The following is a 20,190-nucleotide window of genomic DNA, read 5'->3' on the forward strand; positions in this document are numbered from 1 at the left end:
TGAGGATTTAATATTAAAAGCATTGAAACTGGCAACCAAGAAGTGGCCACTGGGAATGAAGTCTTTTTGTTGAGTTGACATGCTAATTCGCTCAACATAGGGCATAGAAAACTGTTCCTTTCTATGGCAAGATGGCTACTAGAGAGAACAGGAAAATGTATATGCTGAGGATTTATGGATTTAAATAGCTTACTTTGTATCGTCTCTAACAAAATCCTTGTTAAAAAGAAAATAGTTTGCATTAGTCTCAACAGACCTATTAATCTTCTAGTGCATCTATTGCCTGCATTTGATTAAATCTCAATGTTCCCACATCATCAACAGACTTTGGAATTACTTCTGTAAGGGTTCAGCGAACGTCGGAGGAAGAGACCACCAAGTGACCAACTCATGCAATAGCAAAAGGGGTTTATTGAGGATCCAATCCATCACGCTGGGGCTCCGTGCTCACTCAAGTAGGGAGAGCAGCCCAGAGCCCAGAGCCAAAGTTAAGCAGTGCTTAAGTACACTTTTTGAGGAGGGCGGGGGCTTTGCATACATCAGAACAAATCATCATGAGGCACAGGAAAATTGAACAACAACTCTGAGACATGATTAGCACATTCATTGGCAGGAACAGGTCGGGCGGGGGTGATTGGTCATTCCTACAGTGGGGTACATATTCAAACTGATTGGTCTGGGCCCTGAAGTGTGTCCCTGCTGGACTGCACTATTTCTGGGAGGGGGTTGTTTTTAGCTTCTACATGAATTGCAGGTTCCAGGAAAACAGAACTTAATTTCACTTCAGGAAATTGCAACTTAACAGAACTTTAAAAACTTCACAGAACTTGAAACAAATCTTAATCTTATCCTTTACATTTTAACTTAGGCTTTGTAGTTTAAAAACTTTACCCTTTCACTTCTTTGAATTCTGTGTTGAAGGAACAAGTTCTTACTGGATCAGGCATTTCCCTAGGCCATTATCAACATTAAATTTTATTTAGAAAAAGAAGTCACTCTTCTGAGCTCTGTCCTTAAGTTCATACTGTAACTTTGTAATCTCTCCTTGAAGAAATCACTGTTGTTCTAGGTTGACCCAGATGATTCAGTTCTGTGCTATGTGCCACACAAACTTCCCAGGTTCTCTTAATGACATAAAAGATGGAAGCAACGATGGTGGCTTTATTACCAGTCCTCACTCCTGGTAAGGCACAGCCAGCAGGCAGTGTTATTTCTGAACAAGACTGAGGACCAGGAAGAACCTGGTTTCTATGAATTGGATCTTGAGTGATCCACAAATTTCCATGTGTTAGAGACTTGCTGTTGGGAAATGGTGGAAAATTGAAGAGGGTGAGGCCTACTGGAATGTGTCTCTGGGAGTATGCCCTCGAAAAGGATTCTGGGTCCCCAGCCCCTTCAGGTTTCTCTCTCTTTTTGCTTCTGAGCCATGAGATGAATAGTTTTTCTCTGCCATGACGTGCCACTTCACCACAAGCCCCAAAGCAACAGGACCAACTCTTCAAGGACCGAAACTTCTAAAACTGTGCGCCAGAATAAACATTTTTTTCCTTTTAACTTTATTTATCTCAGATGTTTGTTATAATGAATGAAATCTGACAACACATTAGTATACTTCTGTTCAAGTCCATCATTTTCCTTGAGTAACTATTGGATGTTATGAAACAAAAATATTATAAGAGGCAGAGTGGTATTAAATTCTTTAGTATGCCTCATATAGCTCTTGAATGCACAAAGAATCTTTTAAAAATATTCAGTAACTATCAACCCCACTCAGAACATACAATGGAAACTATTGCTTTAGATCTGTTGAAATCTCTTCTTGGATTAAACTCTAAGCATAGGAAAATGTGCAAATGAATTACATTAATTAACGCCTGTTCCTACCACTACTCTATTCTCCAACTCTTTGCCCTGAATTGTTTTTCCTGAATTGTTCTTTGGAATTATGCCCTTGGGTCACATAGAGGATCATTAGAAGAAACAGTCCCGAGAAACTCATTATTTTATTTACTGTAAGAATTTTGTTGAGGATGTTGTTCTGTGCATTGCCCAATGGAGACCTTGGGAAAACCCCCAGGAGAGGGATATCTCAAGGTGCAGTACCAGAAATAGTACTGTCCTTCCTTAGCAGGTGGTCTTAGACAGAGAGAATCACAAAACTGAATGTTTTTTTTTTTTTCCATTTACACTGAAGAATAGAATATACAGAGTAATTCTGAGCACATTCCTACAATCGATGCAGAATATTATAGCTTTTTCATTTTCTTATCGCTACCAGATTCCTCTGATCTTTCCTGCTATGTTCCCTTTGCTGTGATACATTAATCTACTTAATTATATTGAATTTTATAGTAAAGATCTACATATAAAACTTCTTTGGAGAGTATAAATATGCCAACTGCCTTTCTAATGTGAGATCAAGAGAACACCGGGAAGTCAAAGGTGTGGTCTTTAATGAAGAACTCAGGGGAAGATGGTTAATTACCATGACCATTAGCCATTAAGTCTCCCAGTGTGTAAGTAGAGATGAAGATAGTTGTTCTTTGAATCATAATCCATTGGGATAACACCTGTGCACAGGTATTTTTTTTTTAAGAGCTAGTAATTACAACATGTATTATCAGAAGAATGGTATTTCTGGCATAAAAATGACATGCACAAATGCCCTGAGAGGGGAAGAGACTTGGCATGGTTCAGAGGGAGCAAACATCTCAGCATGGCTGCACCCAAATGAGAAAAAAGGAACAATAAGGAGGTAATATGGAGAAGATGACAGGCCATATTTTAGGTAGAACCTTTGAAACCATAGTATAATGGTGTACTTTTTTTTTTTTTAATACAATGGAGGTACCAGCAGTTTCTTTGTTCAAAAGATCACTGAGGTAAAATTAACCTACAGTAAAACTCACTCCTTTTAGTGTATATTTCTATGAGTTTGTAGCCATCTCTACAATCAACACACAGAACATTTCTCTCATGCTCCATTATACCTCTTGGAGTAAGCTCATCTTTTCACCCTGCTTCCTGGTAACCATGGCTCAGCCCTCTGTCTCTACAATTTCCCTTTCTGGAATATCTTATAAATGTGATCATATTTTTAAAACTGGCTTATTTCATTTAGCAAAATATTTTTGCCATTTATTGAGGCTGTTGTGTGTATACCACGCAGAGAATTGACATACTTAATTTGTGTGCTGAGAATCCCATCATGGCTGTTAAGAGGTGATTGTAGCAGGTTAGTTAAAAGGGCGTGTTGGTGGCTTCCATGGGTTTCAGCAGCAGACAGGAATGCTGAGATGGTTGATAGGGGCAGCACCGTGAAAGCTGGCCTGAGAGGAATTCTAGCGGTTTAGATATGAGAAGAAAAAAATAATTATCCTCTTGGGAAATAGTATTTCAGACAAATTAAAAAGTTAGATATTAAAAACAATAAAAGTACTAAATGAACTCTTAGGAGACTTTAATTTTAAGACAATCACTTCTGAAGCAAAATGGAACTTAGGAAAGTATTTGTGATATAAAAAACTAAAATGTGTAGGAGTCGAGAGTCACCACAGAGTTATAAAACTAATGTCAGCAAGGGAGAAGCATTATTAGCCTGTATAAGCAAATGTGAGTGTAGACATAAAATGAGTAGCTGTCAATCTCTGAGACAAACAACCCAAAAGAAAAATGGGCAGAGCAGAAAAGACAATCTACTGAAGAAATATGAATGTCCAATATACACATAAAAAGATGATTATCCTCATTGCTTTTTGATTCAGCAGTTCTACATCTGGGAATTCATTCTATACCAAAATATGTATGTGGGCATAGATTGTTTTGCATCAATAGGGAAATAAATATGTAAATTTTGGTTCATTGGCACAATAAAAATGTTATGTAGCCATTAAAAAGAATGAGCTTGGTCTGTTTTAAAAGAATGAGTTAGATCTCATTTAAAAAGAATGAGCTAGATCATGGGGAGTTCTGTGTTAAATAAAAAAGTTACAAAACAGTTTGTTGAGCATGATTCCATTGATAATTTTAAAAAAAAGCTTTGTGATTGTGTAGCAGAGAAAGAAAAAGAGAGGGGGTGAGGAGAGGAAGGGAGAGGGAGGGACAGAGGCTGAGACAGAGATAGGGAGAAAATAAATGGAAATAAATACAATTGGATGCACATTAAAAAGCTAAAAGATTGATAGCAACACAGTGAATCGTGGTTTTGCATTGGGTATGTAGGAGAAAAGAGCTATCCTTCCTTTTCTACTGCTAGGTTCATGGCTCAGTTCTTATAACAAAAGACAGCTTAACAAAAGAGAGGAGTTGGAAATGAAGACCCCCACCCCACACCCATCACAAGGAAATGTGCATTTTATGCTTGGGAATTATGAAAAAGTAGGCAGTCAGGGAGAGGTGAGATTGTAGAGAGGAGGGATGATGGAATGGGAAAAAATGGGGAACTTAGAAAGGCCTGTTGGTTCAGATCCTTCACTGGGTCCAGTGTCCCAGTGTCTTCAGAGATAAAGATTTTTCTTTCCTTCCAAGTACTAGGAAAAAGTGTTTATAAATGGGGATCTTTGGGACCTGCTTCAGGACAGAAGTGTAGGGGGAAAGGTCAGAGCAAACTTCCTGTATTTTTTTGACTTACAATCAGGGAAGAAGGGCAAAGAAAGAGTTCGGAAAGACCCTTCACCAATTCTTTTGACTAAGCATATTTTGAGATACTTTGTCCTAAACTACATCGTGTATGATTTTAAAATCTTTTCATATTCTTTATTCATATGCTTTGTAGAGTTTGACTGTATTTAAGATTTAAAATAATGTTCTTGTAAACATTATTTGAATGATTTTTCTTATACATAAAGTCTTGGAAAGGTGCATCAAGGGTTCCTCTACTGTGGTTTAATGCTTGTTAACAAATTCATGTTGAAATTTACTTACCATTGAAATGATATTGAAAGGTAGAACCTTGAAAATATAAAGAGGTGATTAGGCCAGGAGGACTCTTTCTCTTTGCAAATGTGGAAGGGTACACAATTATGCCAGTTATCCAAAGCCATCATAACCAAGTAGCACAAAATAGATAGTTTAAAAGAATTTACTGTTTCAGAGTTCTTGAGTCTGCAAGTCTAAAATCAGGAAGTCAGCACATCCAAGCTCCCTTGAGACTGTGGGAAAAGTCTCTTCTAGCCTCATCCTAGCTTTTGGTGGTAGCTGTCAATTTTGGTGTTCCTTGTCAGGCAGCTGTAAAAATACAATCCCTGTTTCCATTCTGCATATGATATTGCTTCCTTATTTCCTCTTATTTTTTTATATAAGGACATTGGTCATATTAGATTAAGAGTCCAACCTGCTCCATACAGCAACATCTTAACTAATTGTATGTACAACAGACTTATTTCCAAATAACTCACTTTGAGAGCTACTGAGGGTTAGGATGGCAACATATTTTTTTGGGGTGACATAATTCAAGCCCTAACAACAGGAAAAGAAAATAAAGCTTTAATTATGAGTTTCAGGTTGCATTCTTGAATTTTGTTGGTATTGACATCTTTTTAAAATTAAAGTTATTTTAAATACATAAATAAATGTGTATATCCATATTATTCTATATGTACTATTGTTCATTTCTGAATTGTATGCAATTTAAGATATTAGCATTTACTATTATGTAGTGAGATTTTGTATGTGTAGAGCAATGCCTTTTGAAAGAGACATTTTAAAATATCACCCAATATAGGGATAAGTGGCTAAAGACTGCTTTCTTTCCTGAAATTCTTATTACAAATAGCATATAGTATTCAAGTCAACAAATTACTGCATAAATGACCTTTTTAGTAAATTGTTATAGAAAGACCTGGAGACCATGTAGGGAAAGCTGTAACCCCAGTACGTTTTGTGTTCCTTTTTATTTAGTTCTGTTTCGTTTTGTTTTCTTCTCTGGCTGAAAGCCTTCATGGAACCCAAATTGTTTTTCTCATGCAAAATGATTAGCTCTCTTCCTCACCTTGACTTCCTGCCCGACTTGGATAGAAAACAGTGCAGGAGTATCTAAATAGGAATCAGACATTCTTGGAAAAAGATGCAAAAGACACAAGGAAGCAAAATGATTTTATTCTCTTCTTGGGGATGTTCATTGAACTGCAAAAGCTGAAGCGCGTGAGAAGGTCTGGCGACACAGGCGGGATGAGAGCAGTAATGGGAAATGCTTTTCTGTGTCAGCTTAGAGGGCTGGGAAGCATTACCCAGTGTGACTGGAGTGTGATCAAGTGAAATTCAAAGAGAGATTATTTCAGAACTATGTAGCATAATAGTAAAATGTAGGAAACAGATGAGTGTATATGCCTGTCCTTTGGGGCAGAAAGCATCTGTTTTGGAAATTTTTTTTTTTTTTTTTTTTTTTTTAACCTATGCTTGTTTAGAGAATCTTCAAATGTGCTTTTTCTAAGGGCCTTTTCTTGTGATTACTATAGTCCCAAATCAAAGCTCAGTATAAAACCACAATGCCTGTGAGAGTGTGACTGTCGTAAATTGTGTGGTCAACAGAGCCAGTGTGGAGTATAAAGAAGCCTTCTATAGATTATTCAGGAAAAGAAGATATTTTAAATACAGCTTTAAAAATTCAGCTTTTTTTTTAAAAAAAAAATTTAGTTATCAATGAACCTTTTATTTTATTTATTTATATGCGGTGCTGAGAACCAAACACAGTACCTCACACATGCTGGGCAAGTGTTCTACCACTGAGCCACAACTCTAGCCCCTCAAAATTCACCTTCTAATGAAAAAAGCATAGGTGACATAGATACTTCAGTATAGGAACTGAAGCACTAAGTCTCTGCTGTGTTCCTTATATTGCTAGCGATGGGATCCCCTAATTTCCAATTGAGCACTTAAAATGATGATCACAGTATTCGATGTCCTGACCCACTCTTCCTTGGTTATATTGTGAAGCGAGCATAGCCTTGGGGTTGGGTGCTTGTGCTTAAATATTCCAGTTGCAATGCATGAACATTCAAGAATTAGAGTATAATAAATCCCTCAAACTGTAGAAGCCCTGGAAGAGTTCCTTTTACCCAAAAGTAGCAATAAATTTGATACCTGTAGAAAGTTACTTTGTAAAAATCAAAACTTCATTGGTTATATATTTTGAGGGTTTTGAAATAGAAGATGGAGAGGGAGGTAGGAGAGAGGTTAAAAAATAAACCCATTCCTACAATTAAAATCAGTGAACTTTGTCAGAATCCATTATCATTAAATGCTATAAATGCAACTATCTATCAATAAATTCTTGGTGAGAGTTTAGCACAAACCTTATGTAAGCCTTGTATAAGCATATATAAGGATGCCAGGTGTCTTGTTTTTTTTTTTTCAGGTTGACTTAATATTTAAGTGAGACCTGTGATGTGCTATTAACTTTAATTTCAAACTCAACACATATTCTTGTAAGAAAAGTGACTTTTATATACACAAACACTTAATATCATTTCTTTCCTTTCCTTCTAACCAAATTGTAGTGCCTGAGGTCTGCTACCTTTCTCAGAGCTTAATTTTTTAGCACTTTCATTTTCTCACATTATATAATTTTGAAGGAATCCAGAGGTTTCCTGAGGAACTCTAAAATAGTTGCTAATGTCTTTTAACCTACATTTTTTTCTTGCCTTGGATTTTCTTTCTTACTTTTGTTTTTGTTTTCTTCTGTTTTCATTTTCCCTATTCCTTCGCTTTTCTTTTTCTGATTAGATCAGTTTGTTGCGGATTCGGATTTGCTTTAATTCTGATAAATTTCTCATGCCTAAGAATATGACCTAGTACATTCCCTAGGCAAGTATTAATAGTTTAACATGTTATAGTTCTCCATTTCTTTTGAGGCATCTTCTTTGATAATTTTGTAACTGTTTATGCTCAGGCCTAAATTAGAACCTCAAATTTACTTTTGTTGGGTTGCCAGATGAAACAGAGGATGCCCAGTTAAATTTGAATTTTAGATATGCAATAATGGGTATTCTTTAGAACTGAAATTTAATTTTTTGCATGGCATATGACTGTACCAAAAAGTAACTTTTATTCATCTGAAATTCAAATTTTTGTCCAGCAATGTTTGAGGAAACAAGTATTTGGAAAGCTATTAGATAAAATATGTGATATATTAATAACATATCAAAGGATAGCAGATCCAATGGCTGCTGAACATTTTCTGACTCAAAGATGGTGCCTTCTACATGCCCTCACATGGTGCAAAGGAGGGTCAGGCTCCCTTCAACCTCTTTTACAAGGACACTCACCCAGTTGTGAGGGGGAGTTCCCATGAACTAAGAGCCTTCAGTTCAATAATTTTGAGCCCTGTGTCCAACATATGAATTTAAAGGGACACAAATATTCAGATCACAGCACTACCTTTAAAAATGTATACAATTGACTGAATTATTCTGTTAAGTTTGAGGAAATTGTAGATGTATGTTTAGGATCTTCTTGATGTTGATTCATCAATTTATTTCATAAATGTGCTTTAAATGTCAGGTCTTAATGAATGATCAAAGCAAACATAATACCTGCCTTAATGGAATAAAAAACTTAATGAAGATGAACATTAATCAAGGAATCACTCAAATATATGGCATGCTTTAAGGACAAAAGAGAAGTACACTGACCATACAGTAGGGGACCGAACTAACATATTGGAGTAACAGAGTCAGTTAACTTTTTTTTTTTTTTTTTTTTTTTTTTGAGGAAGTGAAATGAAAGTTGAACTAAAAAATATATTAAAGTTGATTAAAAAATATATCATTCAATGATACTTGTTGAAGTATGTAAGATACTTTATTCAGGGCCATCACTATAGGTACGGGGATCGTGCAATGGGATTTAGCAGTCAGTGAGAGAAGTTGAGCTAACCTACAAACATAGCATGAGTAATTGGGAATTTGTAACCAAGGAGCAAAGCAGGAAGGGGTGGTTCGTGGAAGAAAATTACCAAGATAGATCCTCAGGGGTGGTGGGATTCTTGCTGAAGACAGACTAGACATGGGGGATGATGGAGGATGGTGGAGGATGAGGCAAGGCTGAACATCATGGTGGAGAGCAAATGGAAGATCAATGCTGCTCTCCTTATGGTAGCCAGGAAACACAAAAAGAAATGTGACAAGGCTAAGATATACTCTTGCAGGACATTTGCCCCAGTAAGCTAATTCCTTCAGCTAGGTCTCACTTCCTGCAGTTTTTACCACATCCCAATAGTCCATTCAATTTTGAACCCATCAATAGATTGGTCTATTGATTAGTGGATTATGAGCACTCATGAAGCAGTCACTTCCTAAAATCCCCACCTCCAAATGTTGTGTTGTTGAGGACTCATCCTTCAACATAGGAGCCTTTGGAGGATATTTTATATCCAAACCATGACAGAGGAAGATGATATCAAGGATAGGAGTTCTTGCTCAAACTGAATTTAAAAAGTCCAGAGATGGCCCTAAAAGGAGGCTGAATAAAGTATGGTAAAGCAAGTGGGCTTTCTTTCTTTTTATTTTTTAAGTTTTTATTGTTCTTTTCAGTTATACATGATAGTATAATAACTTTTGACATGTCATATATATATATATATATATATATATATATATATATAGAGAGAGAGAGAGAGAGAGAGAGAGAGAGAGTATAACTTCCCATTCTTGTGGTTGTACATGATGTGGTGTTACCCTGGTGTTGTAATCATATATGAACATAGGAAATGTATGTATGATTCATTCTACTATCTTTCCCATGCCTAATCCCATCTCCCTCCCTCTCATTCTACCCTGTCCATTCTAGTGAACCTTGCTCCCTCCCCAATGTGAGTTAGCATCCACATATCACAGAGATCATTAGGCCTTTGGTTTTCTGGGATTGGCTTAATTCACTTTGCATGATAGCCTCCAGTTCCATACATTTACCAGCAAATGCCATAATTTCATTCTTCTTTACAACTGAATAATATTCCATTGTGTATATGTACCACATTGTATATATGTATCCATTCATCTGTTGAAGGTCACCTAGCTTGGTTCCATAGCATAGTGATTGTGAATTGAGTTCCTATAAACATTGTTGTGGCTGCATCATTATAGTATGCAGACTTGAAGCCATTTGGGTATATATCAAGGGGTGGGATAACTGAGTAAAATGATGATTGTATTTCAAGTTTTCTGAGGAGTCTCCATATTGCTTTCCAGAGTGGTTGTACCAATTTACAGTCTCACCAGCAATGTATGAGTGTTATAGTTAAAACTTCATCCCAGGGTTTTATAAATTGACTTCCAGCCCACTCATGTATAATCAAATCAAGCCTTTATTGAAGTACACCAGTGGCAACTGACCAGAACATAAAGCTGTTCCCCTGATCAGCCTAGAACAATTGCATTCCTTATAAGCCTGAAAACCACAAAAGGGACTTTTGGGGGTCTATCCAATACAAGCAAGCTAAATTACAGAAGCAGGAGAGTGAAGTCAGGTGGAGGGATGCTTAGCCAATCACAATTAGCCAAATCACCCCAGTTACAGAAACAGAGCCCTGTTACCCTAGTTACAGAAACAATGCCCCGTTTGGTAGTTCCATGTTCTTAAAGGTTTCTATAGTAAAAGGAAAAGAACATCTTACCCTGGTCTTGACCCTTCTATTTGGCATGGTTGTTTTACAAAATGGAGTTACTAAACAAAATGGAGTCACTTTGGCTTGACTATCACATGAGTATACCTTTCCCCCCACATCCTCATCATTTATTGTTGCTTGTATGTTTGGTAATTGCCATTCTAACTGGAATGAGATGAAATGTCAGTATAGTATTAATTTGCATTTCTCTAATTGCTAGTGCTGTTGAACATTGTTTTATATATTTGTTGACCAATTGTACTTCTGTGAAATGTGTGTTCAGTGCCTTAGCCCCTTTATTGATTGGGTCATTTTTATCTATCTATTTGTTTATTTATTAGTGTTAAGTTTTTTGAGTTCTTTATATATCCTGGAGATTAATGCTCTATATGGGGCACAGATGGCAAAGATTTTCTCATATTCTATACATTCTCTGTTCATGTTCTTGATTGTTTCCTTTGCTATGAAGAAGATCTTTAGTTTGATATCATCTCATATATTGATCATATATATATATATATATATATATATATATATATATATATATATATATATTTATATATTTGTGTGTGTATGTGATATATATATATATATAGTCAATGGACTTTTGTTTTATTTATTTATATGTGGTGCTGAGGATTAAACCCAGTGCCTCATACGTGGTAAGCAAGTGCTCTACCAACTGGTCTACAACCCAGCCACCCATATATTGATTCTTGATTTTACTTCTTAAGCTTTAAGAGTCTTGTTAAGGAATTCAATTTCTAAGCCAACATGATGGAGAGTTGGGCTACTTTTTCTTCTAATAGACACTGGGTCTCTTATCTAATGCCTAGGTCCTTGATCCACTTTGAGTTGAGTTTTGTGCTGGGTAAGAGATAGGAGTTTAATTTTATTTTGTTACATATGGATTTCCAGTTTTTCCAGAACCGTTTGTTGAAGAGGCTATCTTTTCTCCAATGTATGTTTATGGTGCCTTTGCTTATATGAGATAACTGCATTTATGTGAGTTTGTCTCTGTGTCTTCTTTTTTATACCATTGGTCTTCATGTCTATTTTGGTGCTTATGCCATGTTCTCTTTGTTACTCTGTAGTATAATTTAAGGTCTGGTATTTTTTTTTCCGACAATTTTATTTTATTTATTTTATTTTATTTTTTAGGGTCTCTACTTTTTATTTTATTTTATTTTTTATTGGTTGTTCAAAACATTACAAAGCTCTTGAGTATTTTGATGCCTCCTGCTTCACTTTTCCTGCTGAGTATAAAGCAAACAGTGTTTGTGTGGACTAAAACCAAAGCCTAAATGTGGGTAAAGTAAGCAGAGTCCTCATAGAGGAAAGACAACTATTTCCGTGAAGATGGAGCATCTCAAGCACAGGAATTAAAAGATGGTATTTTTGGTTGACCCCAGTGAGCAGTAAAATATGGATTATTAGAAACTGTGCAAAGGAAGTCTGTAGCCAGATAATATAGGACCCAACCAGAATTTTGATCACTATTATAAACAAACAATGGAAAGGTCTTGCAAGGTTTTCAGAGAGGAACAAAATTTGTATTTGAAAAGAAGAATATAACAGCTTAAAAAATGTAAGGATTAGTATGGAAAATTCATAAACCATTTCCTGGGTGATCTGCATATTCTTCCAGCCAAAAGATCATGATATATTAGTATATATCAGAGGTTGTCAAACTTTTTCTATACAGGTCTATCTCATAAAATCTGAGGATTTTGGGGGTGACAGAGTCTCTGCTATAACTACTCAATTCTTCCTTGTAGCAAGAATCACCCCATAAATGATAGATAAATACATAAGCATCACTGTTATCCAATAAAAATATCTACTGAGAGCAAAATTTTAATTTTATTTTCATTTTTATATGTGAGAAACAAATTTCCATTGTTTATAAGCCACCAAGTATATGGTATTTTGTTAGCACTTCAGACAGATTTAGACACCTACTGTATACTTGTGACTCCCTGATCATACTGTGTTGTTTACTGTGCCACAAAAACATCACTTTAGATGAGAGACCACCATACTATGGTATGATTATATTCTTGTGTGGATATTTACATTAAAAAGCTACAAGCAAGAAGCCCCTGTCCAATTCTTAACTGAAATGTGTTTAGTCAGAATGAAAAGTCAGTTACAAGTGTCCATCTATTGAAGTGAAGACTGGAATATTCCTTTATACTTGAATATCCTTGCTGTGCAGTGTCTCTTCCATTGGTCCCCTCTCCCCCACGTAATAATGGTTAATTTCTCGCTCATAGTGAAAACCATCTCCCATTTGGGAAATGATGATAACTCAGTAAGGTTAATAATTGAGCTCTTGATAGTTTTCATAGATAAGTAATAATAAAAAAGGCATTCAACGTAAAAATTAAAGGTGTTATGAACGTGCTAAGAGACATATTTTTCATTTTATCATAGAAATATTGGGAGGAGATGAAGAGTTTCAACCTTCACAGAACAGGCAATAGTAATTTACTCTGGTTCCGTGGGACATACCATGCTTAGCAATGAAACTGTGTGTAATAAAGTTTGTGGTTGAAATATTACCTCTAGCTTCCAGAACTTGATTCTTTCAACCTCTCAAAGGGATTCTGCTCTCATGTTAAATCTTAGGATGCTACAGTTTACCCATGTCTGACAAGTCCAGAGGTTCTTTATATGCATATTTGAGTAGTGATCTTTAAAACTTTAGAAAATCCTTTAATAGAAATAAAAAATGAGTTTTTGGATGATAGCTCAGTTTTATAGAAACCTAATTTTTCTTCCACTTAAGAATATTAGCATAGGACATTACAATAGAAAAGAAGTATGCATTTAATGAATGGCTTGGTGTTTTGGGGGTTTTATGTCTTAAGTAAATTTTCTCTTAATGTAATCATTTTCTTAGCACACTCATGATCTGTCCATATATTGTTTACTTATTAAGTAGATTCCGCTTATAAGCTTTTCAAGAGCTTAGTCTATAATTCTTCAGCTCTTTAAATTTCTATTTATATTTTTATACTAAACTTTGTTGTCTCCTATTTTCTTAAGAAAATATTTAATGGAATCAAATATATCAAATTATTTGTCTTTAAAATGAAAACCAAAGGTAACTATCCCAGAGCATATTTAAAATTTATTATCTATTCATATGTGTATGTGTGCATATGTGTGCATATGTATGCATAATAAGGAAAATTATATAAGCATATATTTTTAAAAATTTGATTCATGTCAGGCTTTGCAAATTTGAGATGAGTTTGTTTCTGATATAAGGTTGAAAAAGCAGAAATATCTTGAGCATTAAATATGCTCTTTGGTGGTCAGTAGCTATATGAAACGTCAGGGATCATGTGCTTATTAGTGATTAGTTCTCTGGATATACTATACTTAATGTAATACTCTGGTGAATATACTAATGTTCAAGACAGGATGAAATAAAAATACTAGGCAAAATGCCCACTTGAGGTCCAAACACATTTTTATATTTATTAATTCATACTTTCAGGTCTGTGATGTGTACCATTTATATTTTGTGTCCTTTTTCTTTTGTGACAATATCAATATATTTAGCTACTTACATTTGAAATATGAAAATCTTTCCTCCCTTCCTAAATGAATCCATTAATATGACAAAAGGTTCTTCTCAGTGTTCACCATAAATATCAAGGCTGGGCCTTTGTCTTATATTTAACAAAGTTCATATGTATGAATACATGGATAGTATTACCTTTTGTCAGAGAACACCCATACAATCACATTAGTTTATTTATTCAAAAACTATGTATTTACCACCTATAGTGTGTTAAAACTTATCCTATAGCAGAGTTGCAGATTCTGGCTACAAGTCCCTTAAACATTGATGTTTTTATAGTCTAGCATGTAGAGGTAGAGACAACATCCTGCTCATTCAGGAAGAGCAGCTAGAGTGGTATAGTCTGTGTTACCCCTGAGTCCAGGCACAGCACACTGAGACCACAGTGAGGTAAGCGCTGTACCCAGGATGTAGTTCACACTCTGGGCCTCACAAGTGCCAACTCCACCCTCAGACAACCTTGGAGCTCATGTTGTCTTTAGAGTGAGGTGTCCGGGTTACAAATTTTAATGCAAGCTTCACTCTTAGGGGCAGACAATTGCCCCTGTCATTTTGCAGCTGAAGTGCCTTCCTTGCGACTGTGGTAGGATTCACAGAATGTGTGCCAGGAAGCCCCATCCTGAGTCACTGAGCTGCAGGCAGGAGTAGAGGAAGTGTCCCAGAAATGGAGAGTCTCTTAGAAAGCCAGCATCAGTCATGTAAAACTTCAAGTGATTCTAGCGAGTGTGCAAATGTAAGCCATAACTGAAATGATCTAGGGCAAGTTGGATACTTTCATAAAAACGAGGTCCCATTTCTGGTACTTTGCTAAGGACAACCATGGGCTCTTTATAGATAGAAAGAAGGGAATCTGCCAGAAGGCGGGAGCTAAAAACAGGAAAACTTCAGGAAAGCATCCGGAAAACTCACAGGACAATCAATTCTACAAGATCACAGAGACCCTGTAGAGCCATCCTCACCTATAGAAAATAAGGGTATAAATTGTTCTCCCAATGGGAGGTTTATGGACTCTTGATGTGGCTTCTTTGCAGGATATTGGAATGTCCGTTGGAGTAGCTGATTCAGGTTTCTGTAAATACAATCAGGACAAATAAAATATGAGATTTCCCAGTTACCAAATAGTGGAGTTTTCTTTGTCCTAAGAGTTACATTCTCATGAGAAGCTTTTCACTGGCCTATCTATTTGTGTGAAAAGATGGTTATCTGTGGTTAATAGCGGTAGGTAGGTGACAGCAATGACTGAAAAGGGTCATTCAAACATAGTGAGCCCATTATTAATCATTATCTAATGAGTTGACCCAGCTATTTTAGAACCTTCCAAAAGATTGTATTTAAATCTATTATATATGCATCAAGAGGGATGGAAGTCAGATTAATCCTGGAAAGATAGAATGCACCCAAATGTATGGTAATGTGTCTGTGGACATGGCTGTGTAACAGGAGAAAGATGATCTGAAAAAGGGCCCCAAGGGGAGCCAGAATTTAAAGCTTAGTATTTTGTATCCAAGGCATAGTAAGTTTTTTTTTTTTTTGTCTCTAGATGTATATAATCACATTGTTGTTCTTAGTTTGTATATAGAAGGTAATAATCATACTGTGCTGCTCAAAACTGAGTTCAAGGTTTTGGTACATCTCTTGTTACATTGCAGTCTCTTTAGCAGTGGGCTGAGCCTGATCACCTATCAGGGTATTGATGGAAAAGATTACTGAACATGCAAAAAATGTAAGTTCTGACTTTCCAAGGTGTTGAAGTCCTTTCGTAGTTCCCTTTCTCACTCTGTTGCTATAGCTTTTTATTGCCTCCTTCCTCTTTGAGCTAATTGAAGCTTGATGCTTTGTAGGTTGGATATACTTCTCTTGCCAGTGGACTCATTCCAACTTAGTTCTTATGGAAGACTTTGGTTGGTTTAATCATGCTTCAGCAAACAAATCTTTTTTTGTACAACCTGTGAGCCAAGAATGGTTTTTGCAATTGTACATATTTGAAAACAAATTTAAGTAAGGATAATATTGTGAGACACATGAAGTTTTGATGAAAGTCAAGTGTCAGTGTCCATAAATAAAATTTTTTCATGACACAGACACTTGCATTTATTTCCGACTTTTGTGCTACAACAGCAGAGGTAATGAGAGACAAAGTTGGTAACAAATAACTGTATGGTCACCAAAGCTTAACATATTTACTATCTAGACCATCACAGGATGTCTTCCTTAGATAGTATGGAAATAGATTGAAAGTATTCAGAAAAGCCCTGGCATATTTTCAGCTAGTGTATTTCAGACAATTAGGGGTCAAAGTTGTATTCTGGCAGTGAGTCTGGGAAAAATAGCTATTATAAAGAAACTAAAGGAAACAAAAGAAATGACTTAGGGGACTCTAATTATAATTTTAACAATAAATTGAATAAATACAAACTTCTAAATTCAAATTTATTTAGTAGCCCTTAAATATGTTTTACCAAGGTACCAAACTTGGTAATTTGACATGTATAATTATATTATGAGAAAACTATTGAGCACTAATCCATACATAAAAGTCACCTCAAACATAACTATGTACTTTTCTAAATAATTGTTTATTTCAATGAGTATGATTTTTCCTATGTTTTAGGTACTTTACTCTAAAGTCAACATTCAAAATCCATAACGATCTTTTTTCTGTTTCTTCTCCTTCTATCTCTGTCTTATCACTATCTCAATCTCTAAATCTGATACAGGTAATATTGTATGGCATTTAAGAACATGGACATTGTAATCAGATAGGCTTGGATTTCAATCCTGCTTTTGCCTTATAATAGATATTTTAAAATGGGCAGGTTTATTAACAACAGTATTCTCATTTATAGACTCACATGCTTGAGACATTTAAGAAACCTTAATCATGGGGATCCATTACTACTTCACATATACATAGCATTGGTAACAGGCAAATCTTCATTCTTCAGATATAATTTTTCTTGTGAAATTATCCAAGAGGAAAGTGATTCCCCCCAATAAGCTATATTAATACATTTTTTAAAACTCAAAATACAACTCTGTTGGATACGCCACACAACATTATGTTCATGTAGAAATTTATAAACAACTGGTAACTATTTTAGTTAACAAACCCAACATTTGTTTAATCATTTGGTACATAGTTTCTTGGAGCATAAATGAATTGCCATTAAACACTTGCATTTACCACATACTAACCAATAATTAAACTACTTATTTAAGGCAAGTCCAACAAATTTCTTTGAAGGTCACTTATTATAAATAATAGAATATTTTTATTGCTAATAATTGTAGGTAATTAATATATTATGAATGGTTCCCATCTAGAATATGACTTGGGTGAATAGGTGAATAACTTGTGCATTCCCAAGGTTTTCATGGGGGTGTGGGTGGGTGGGTAATAGGCATTGAACCCAGAGGCACTCAACCATGGAGACATATCCCACCCCTTTTAATTTTTTTTTTTTTTAATTTTGAGATGTGGTCTTGCTAAGTGGCTTAGGGCCTCAATAAGTTGCTGAGGCTGGCTTTGAACTTGTGATCCTCTTTCCTCAGCCCCCTGAGCTGCTGGGATTACAGGCATGCATCACTGAACCTGACAAGAATTCCACTTTTTAAGTATAACAAAATATTAATCCATATTATTATTGAGTCTTTATTGTCTTTCTGTGCATGCTCATAGCTATCTAACAAATATAGAGAATACACACTATATAAAAGACAGAAAAAGTGGGAGCGAAGGAAAGAACAATGGAAAGAGGCTGTGATGGAGGAAGAGAGTGAAGCTAGGAAGCACAGAGCAAGAAAGGAAAAGAAATAGGCATTATTTTAAAATGTCCAATTTATGCTATCAGTTCCTACATCAACAAGATGTTAAACAGAAAAGAAATTCACAAGTTGGTTTTGTCTCTATTTTAAGAGTCATTAAAATAAACCTTAAATTTCTTTTCATCTCTGAGTCTGATCATAAGATTTCTCCACAACTGACATTGTAATGACATTCCATGTCATTTATAAGTTTGTAGGAGAGAAGGAAACAAGTAACAGTGTCCCATACTAAAACTGAAAAGTTTTAATCTCTTAGACAACAGATAATCTTGTGTCTGCATAAAACCTGTCAGTAGTAAATGTATAAAACTCTGCTGCTCAAAAACCATATAATAATTGTTTCTTCCAACTTATAAAAACAAGTATACTACTCTCACACAAAATGTAAATTAAAGCTGAAATTCTGTTGGCCTTAAGTGGAAATATGCAGTTCTCTGACAGTAGAGCGATATCTTCCTGGGTACTTGTACTTTGGGTGAAATTGTTATCACTGGATTTGCATTAAATGAACTTCCTTCCTCTTAGGATAGGATGATTGGCAGGGATTAAGGTTGTATTACTAAAAGAGTTCTAAGCCAAGCTTCTCTTTTTCATGAATAATACCTACTCCTTTATTTATTAATGGTGTTTCTGACAGTTGACAGTTCAAGAAGTATATACTGCATTGACTATTAAATTTCTTTGTTTAGATGAAGTGGAGATGGCATATACCTTTTACACAAAGATTTATGTGAAAACCATGGATTTCAAAAAATGTTAATGCAATAAAGACATAGAAAGGACAAAGCCATATTAATTAGAGGAAAAATTTCCACAGATTACTAACTCCTATTTAATTATACCTTTCCTTGTATTAATTCTTCCAATGATTTATTTATTAATGATGGATTAACTAGATAAAATGATTACCTCTGGAGTTAATTTTAGCCTCTATTGAACTCAAATAGTTCTCTGTAAGTATATGTCTATATAAATCTGTATCTTTCTATCTATTTATTTGGCTTAGTTTTACTTACATTATAAAAAAGGCTTCTGACCTTTTTTGCATGTATTAATATTATATTTTCTTTGTAGGAGTTTCCTAGCATATAAAGAAATTATACTCCTTAAAAATAATAATGTTAATATCAAAATTGTGAGTGAGCTCAGAGCACTTCCTAACAAGAGAATTACTTCTCTTCAGGATAGCTGCCTCCTGGTGAAGGGGGAGCCGAAAAAACACACATTTTGATTGAATGGATCAAAGAAATTATAGGTGCCGGCAGCCCTCTCTGCAGGGAAAATGGTCATGGTATGGGCTGATCCAAAGTAAGGAGATCTCTGCCCTGCCTTGCTTTTCTCTGGTCCTGCGTTTGGCATTCTCATCCTCTCTCTGATCGTACAACAGCCTTAACACTAAAGAGGGTAAAAGAGTGGAACTAAAAAAAAAAAAAAAAAAAAAAAAGAAGAAGAAGAAAAAAAGAATCTGAACACCTTCTTCATTATTAGGAACCATCTGTGTCTATGTCTTCTATTTGTTCTTTAGGTGTTTTTAAGAAAAAAAAAATATAAGCATAGCAACTGGGATTGAATCAAGAACAAAATAAGGAGTTGGAGTGATCGGAATAACTCAGTGAAGAGAACAAATTAAGAGATTTTTCTTAGGAAGCAGGTTATGGTTAAAAAGTAAACAGCAGTGTCAGCAATTTATTTACTTTTAATTAAGCATTTGTTGACTTTTTGAGAGTCTTAAAGAATTATAGTCAATGAAAAGTATGCCCATTTAAATTTCTATATAAATTATTGTTACTGTACAGTATAACTCAGGCCCATGCTTCCTTAAAGTTTCTATGAGTTTATTTTATAGGCGTTATTGGTATGGTTTGATTCTCAGTTTGATCTTCAGTTTTGATTTTCAGTTGTTCTTTAAGTTTTTACCCTCTTGGCTTAGAATGTACTTTGTTGCCAGTTTACTAATATAATAAGTAAGCATGTGCTGATAGAATTAACCTTAATATCATTAAACTTTAAATTTTGCTTACATCCTAACTATACAATTCTATTCTTAACAACAACAACAACAAAATCGAAACAATATTTGTCTTCTTGGTTCAGTCTTTGAATTTCACTAGAAAAGACTATGTCAAGAATGTCTTTGAAACTGTCTTATTTTTACTACATTAAGATA

General features: G+C 35.2%; 1 protein-coding gene across 1 annotated transcript in view; it reads left to right on the top strand.

The window, feature by feature from the left end:
• Positions 1 to 20,190, top strand: part of Robo2 (roundabout guidance receptor 2) — a 540,305-nt gene that overhangs the window by 258,131 nt on the left and 261,984 nt on the right. The gene's annotated exons all lie outside the window — the stretch shown is intronic.

Source organism: Callospermophilus lateralis, chromosome 10, assembly GCF_048772815.1.
Source record: "Callospermophilus lateralis isolate mCalLat2 chromosome 10, mCalLat2.hap1, whole genome shotgun sequence".
Taxonomy (NCBI): Eukaryota; Metazoa; Chordata; class Mammalia; order Rodentia; family Sciuridae; genus Callospermophilus; species Callospermophilus lateralis.